Source organism: Haliotis rubra, unplaced genomic scaffold (assembly GCF_003918875.1).
Source record: "Haliotis rubra isolate DU_JTF1 unplaced genomic scaffold, ASM391887v1 Scf596, whole genome shotgun sequence".
NCBI classification, from domain to species: domain Eukaryota; kingdom Metazoa; phylum Mollusca; class Gastropoda; order Lepetellida; family Haliotidae; genus Haliotis; species Haliotis rubra.
In genome coordinates this window covers 609,735-616,267 of record NW_025767297.1, presented here as the reverse complement: position 1 = coordinate 616,267, position 6,533 = coordinate 609,735, and the positions used below count along the sequence as shown (strand labels likewise).

General features: G+C 39.6%; 1 long non-coding RNA gene across 1 annotated transcript; it reads right to left on the bottom strand.

Moving 5' to 3' along the window:
- Window positions 1–360: 360 nt before the first annotated feature.
- LOC124255172 lies at window positions 361–6,215 on the bottom strand. The gene is made up of 2 exons (XR_006892635.1): window positions 6,072–6,215; window positions 361–397 (listed from the first exon to the last, which is right to left on the bottom strand). It is a non-coding gene; the product is annotated as an uncharacterized LOC124255172 (long non-coding RNA).
- Between the last annotated feature and the right edge of the window lie 318 nt (window positions 6,216–6,533).

The following is a 6,533-nucleotide window of genomic DNA, read 5'->3' as shown; positions in this document are numbered from 1 at the left end:
GAAATACTACCTAGGCATTATAACATGATACTGAGTATAATACGCTGTTTCAGACGCATGTTCCAAATAACGACCAACTGCATTATTTAAGGCATCATAAAAAGATAATATCTTTACCAATGATTGGATGATTGAATCGTTTCGTGAAATGACCATGATAAATATTCCTTTATTGGATTGCACTGGAGGAAGTTGACTCTTTGTGCCACCATGACAGCTGATCGAACAGATCAATAGATCATGTCATTTTTATCAACACTGGATCGTAGGATATCGCCAGGATGGATAAGGACAGCAGTGAAACAGTGTCTTTTCCTTGCACACGTAGTATCAGCACGAGTTAATAAATAAGTGGGAAAGTGAGTTTAGTCTTACGCCGCACTCAGCAATATTCCAGCTGTATGGCTGCGGTCTGTAAATAATCGAGTCCAATCCAGTGATTAACAGCATGAACATCGATCTACGCAATTGAGAACCGATCACATGTGTCAACCAAGTCAGCAAGCCTGACCACTAGATCCCGTTAGTCGCCTCTTACGACAAGCATGTGTTACTGAAGATCAATTCTACCCCGGATCTTCACGGGTCTTTATAGAAAAGGGGCGGTGGAGTAGCCTTGAGACTAACGCCTTCTCTGGTCACGCCTAAGACCTGATTCCAAGAGATTTAGCATTTGTGCAGTTCATGACATAACCAGCACCTTGACTTGCAAGTATCCGATTCCTACCCAGATCTTACAATGTGTTGTGGCCCATCCTCTTTAATAATAGATCACTTGACTAACACTTAGTCTCAAATATTATCTGTTATGTATATCCCCCACCAAAATCCAAATGGATCTCTGAATAATGCAGGGTTTCAGAGCTTCCAAAGAACTTTACACTTGAGCAGGATTACCTTTTATTTTTGGAGGTATTAGAGAGGGGTTACTGGAGAGCCCAAACGTACAAGTTGGATTGAAGAATCCATTTATCAATTGGTTATATCACTTTAATTTGATCAAAATTAGTTCCACGTGGTCATAATATGGTGACATTCCAACTTTGTTTTTCACGATCATGTTTTGACGGACGTCCTGTCGATTTGATTCATTTCCCTTGCCAGAAAATATGAAACACGCATTTAAGACGAAAAATACACGTACTATTTTCGTATGTTTGATCTGGCAAAAGCTAATTTCAAAAGTGGCATTTGTGAGGATGCAATATGAAACTATTTGGGGATTAAAGATGCAGTCACAGTTGGTTAAAAGTACTTCATCACCGTGGATGAAATTCATCTTTTCTATTAAGGTTACACAGCATAAATACAGCCTCAATCATCAGGCAATATTCCTTGAGCTGGAAGTGTAAACATGCAAAGTCTCATTATCGAAAAAGATATGGTTGTATGGAGCATGGGAAAGCAATCATTTTAACACTCCTCATCCTCCTACTCATCATCATCATCTTCATCGGCGTCGTCGTCGTTGTCATCGTTCAACTTAGTCAAATGATGAGTAACATGAACACATCATAGAATGAATTCTTTGTAAAAAGCGTGAGATGGGACACATGTGTCTTCAGATCGGGAATAAACTCTCAGAGAAAAAGAGCATTGGAGCATTCTGTTAAAAGTTGACACGTTAACACGTGTTTTCATCTGAATTACTGGAGGAAGGTCAACACTACTGACACATTTATGGATAAGAATTGCTGAGTGCATACATGACAAGACAGCAGTACAAGAATCTGGAAGGAAGCGTCGCACTCACAAAATGAATGAAGTTGTTATCCATAAATGTGTCAGTGTCGAACTTCCCAACTTCAGAAAAACCACTCAAAGAAATTACAAAGTCAGCATGGTTATTATAAGGGTTACGTCCTGCAAAATATGAAATAATATGGTGAACCATTTGTCCTGTTTGAATTATGTCCTTAGTAGATACCCAATTAATGCTGAAATGAACACCTGTTGATGAATGTTACAAGTCATGTGACTGAGAAACTGTGGACATGTTCTACTGGTCACGAGACGACGACAATGTTGACATGTGCTTCACGGCATTTGTAGAAGAAGATGTGGACACGTGCTGCATGTCATGTGATTATGGAATTGTTGGGTCGTTCTGCATGTCAGGTGTCTCATGACGTCTTGACGGGTGCTGCATGTCGTGATTATGAAACTGTTGACAAGTGTAGAATAAGAAACTGTTGACACGTGCTTCTTGACACGTGTGGATGAAGATGTTGGCACGTGACTATGAACCTGTTAAAACGTGCTGCAAGTCATCAGTGTCATACTATGTTGATACTTGCAGACTAAGAAAGTGTCATGCCACGAAGAAGGTGTTGGTACGTGCTGCACTACATGTTTCTATGAAACTATTGACACATAATGCCAAGTTCACTTGACTGTGGAAGTGTTGACACATGCTGCAGTATGGGAGGTTTCATTACCTGTCACGAGACAACATCACGTTAATGAGGCAATCAAGCCGATAACTTCACCGAAAGTAGGAGTTTGAACAGCGGAAACTATTCGAGAGATTTCTACAGGAAGTCTGGCACTTGAGACTGTTTGTTCCTGTCCCCACTAAGTGAAGCAAGCATATCACTCAACACTATCGTTTGCAAGTTGCATGGCCTTGACAGCCTGATTGCATATTTTACTCTTGGTTCAATTCATGAAAAATACACATCTGATATGAATAATTGGACATGCGGCACATGCCATCACGTGTAAATGGGTACATATATAGCTTCCGCCACACACAATTGGTATCATGTGTAAATTGGTAGATATAGCTTCCACCACAAACACATGGTATCATGTGTATTTGGGTACATATAGCTATATTCCAATTTAACATCAGTATCAGAATGACCATTGGTTAAAGATATATGCACTAACTACAAAATGTTATCTTCAGAAAATCCGTGATCGGTTACACTTTCCTGGCTTGTCTCCAGTGTTGGATAATGTTGCTTGTTTTTGCTAAGTACGTGTAATCAGAATGGGCCAAAAGAGGACAGGGAATGCAAGGGTACCTCCAGCGTCTGTCCTGAAAGGTATCTGAAGCATGTTTCTGTTGCTTTGTTTAACCGTGGCATTCTAGCCATCACCATACATACAGACAGACAGACTGACCAGAAGACACAAACACAGCTTCTAAAAGCATACTGCCTTATGTATTAATCGCATCGCGACTCATTTCATTTTGGGGTTCGTAGTTTTCACCTGGCAGAACTCCAGCTGTGTGACGGCTGTTTGTAAACAAACGAGTCTGGACCAGACAATCCGATTGACACCAGGAGCCGTGTGGATACAGTCATCCACGTCAGCTAGCCAGACTACTCCTTAGTGGCCTTTTCACAAGACATTTTCATCGAATAAAAACAACAATTTATGAATTCTGAAACTCTATATAACATAAAGGCTTAGACTTTTGGAAGGATGCAATCATTCAGAGCAAGACATGCATCATCGTTACAAAATAAGACATGTTTTCAGACGGCAACGCCTAGATTCTGTGTGTGTTTTTTGTATGCCGTACAAAACGCAAATCTGGAGAAAGAAACGGATCAAATTCGATCATAAAATGTAATTTGTGACGAAAGCTCTAAAATGACTTGCCACTGACATTAATTCAATCTGCTGCTTCTTACTTTCTTTTTGTAACGACACTCAGGTACGTGTGTTTCTTTATTTCATTTTTTTAATCACCTGAGCCGAGTGCTACGTCAACGTATATAATACAGCTGCATTGTATGTGGATTTACAGCAGTTTGTATCTCCAGCAGTGGATGGCAGTGTCAATATTATTTGAACGACGTTGGTAAACGTCATCATGTAGGTGACGTAATTACCCATTTCGTCAACACAGTCAACACAAAGAAACAAATGTGTGAAAAACCTAACTGACAGTTGCGACATGGTAAACGGATGTGACCTTCACTTACAGTAGTATTGTGTCCATACGCTGTTTTTGAAGGTCTGTAAAGTTAAACTTTGGTAGATAATCCAGCTATAACCTGCCGGACGAACATAGTGTACACTCACTTTTTATAGTTGCTAAATATCAACTCAACAAGAGAATGTTATCGATGTATTTCAATTAGGTATGGTAGTTGTGTTAAGGGCAGTTTGCAGTGTTTTGGCGCTGTCTTACACGTTTATAGCATTTAATAACGTTTGTAATGTTCTGGTTGAATCCAATTTTCAAGCAGAAAGTTTCTTTTGCCCGGTAACGCTATTTGAACTGTTTATATGGAGTGGGCTATTGCTACCAAATGTTGTTTTGTATATATGTAAGTTTATTTGTCCAAGTAGTGGTTGTATTGTTTCCTGTCTAGACAGTGATCTAGATAATAGTGAAAACGGCAACATCTACAATTGTAATGTTGTCTGAAATACCTCCGGGATTAGTTTAAGTATCAAAACCAGAAATAAATCACTGTTCATCTGGACGTTTGTAATAAATAGGCAGACAAACAGATGATAAGATTGATATCCAGTCTGATTTAAATAGGGTACTTTGTAAATGACACAGATTGGTTTCTGTGTTTCGTTTGGATTGGATTGATAGATGGATTGGGACATGCAAATAATATACAGAAATAATGGCAAATAAAATGGCGTTACAAAGTCTGTGATAGATTTAAAGTATCGTGAAAACTGCATTTATGTATGTATGTATGTTTGTATATGTGCGTGCGGTCGTGCATGCGTGCGTGTGTGCGTGCTTGAGACTTTGTTTGTGTGTGTGTCTGTTTCTGTCATTCTGTTTCAACTAGTCAAGACTTATGCCAGTTAATAACAGAGAATATGTTTATGTGATACAATCCCTGTACATACAAACACACATACAATATTTTCATCACCCAGTGTTTATACCGACATGCAAAATAAGCTTTGGGATTCCATATTGTGAATCTTGCCCAAGTAGCACGGAACGTACAAATGCACCTTACATACAGCGGGGATATTTTTGTAGGATGAAGATGGAAATGTTTACAACAGCAACCAGGATGATTCTGTTAGGTGTAGCCTTCCTCAGTAGTGACATGTCTGTAGAGATAATTGGCAGCATACGTACCTAGTTGATATATCTGCTCATCAGTCATGCACGTGCTACAAACAAACACGCAGCACGTGCGATATATGCATTTAAGTGCCTGGAACCGTTACCAGTATGACCTTGAGAGATGCAGAGATACGAAAGGAATGTTATCCTCCGAATCCATGTACCGTTATTGGTTCACACGACGAGCAAAAGCAATCAACATATACAAATCCTTCAGCTTTTATTGACCGTAGTAACATAAAGACCTAACAAATATTTGATTAGTTTCAAAACAATTATTGAAACTATATGAATGTTCATCATTCTGTTCCTTCCTGTCATATTTTTCTTCTTAAAGCATGTCCTGTCTTAACGTTTTGCCGTCTTCGGTCTGTGTTATCTTAGTCCAAATAATTATGGAAGCATGCATTAGACTTTCTGTAGATAAACAGTCCTTCAAGCCAATGTCCATTTTGTGTACAGAGCTCTTGTTATCGGGCTGTGGGGTAAGACCACAGGGAATCAATCAGAAACACCGTTATTTGTTATCTCAAGCTTCTATTACGGAAATATTTATTGTGAAACTGTATTGATGTTGGCAAGAACGTGATAAATGAAATACAACCTAGGCATTCGACATCATTAAATGATACTGAGTATAATACGCTGTTACAAACGTATGTTCCAAATAACGACCAATTGCATTATTTAAGGCACCATAAAAAGATAATATCTTTGAGAATGATTGGATGATTGAATTGTTTGGTGAAATGATGATGATAAATATTCCTTTATTGGATTGTACTGGAGGAGGTTGAGTCTTAGAGCCATGATGACAGCTGATCGAAAAGATCAATAGATCATGTCATTTCTATCAACACTGGGTCGTTGGATATCGCCAGGATGGATAACGACACCCGTGAAACAGTGACTTTTCTTTGCAATTGTTTGTGAGTTTGTTAACAGGAGGCGCGCACACCTAGTATCAGCACGAGATAAGTGAGTGTGGCACTCAGCAGTATTCCACATGTATGGCGGCGTTCTGTCAATAATCGACTCTGCGCCAGACAATCCAGTGATCAACAGCATGAGCATCGATCTACGCAATTGGGAACCGCTGACATGTGTCAAACAAGTCAGCTAGCCTGACCACCAGATCCCGTTAGTCGCCTCTTACGACAAGCATTGGTTACTGAAGATCATTTCTAACCCGGATCTTCACGGGTGTTAATATATAAGAGGTGGTGGAGTAGCCTTGTGGTTAACGAGTTCGCTGGTCACACCGAAGTTCCAGAGATTTAGCATTTGCACAGTTCACAACATAACCAACACATTTACTTGCAAGTACCCGATGCTTATCAAGAGAATGTGTTGCGGGAATGTGTTGACTGAGTTTAGTTTTACGTCGCTTTTAGCAATATTCCAGCAACATCACGGCGGGGGACACCTGAAATGGGCTTCACACATAGTACCCATGTGGGGATTCGAA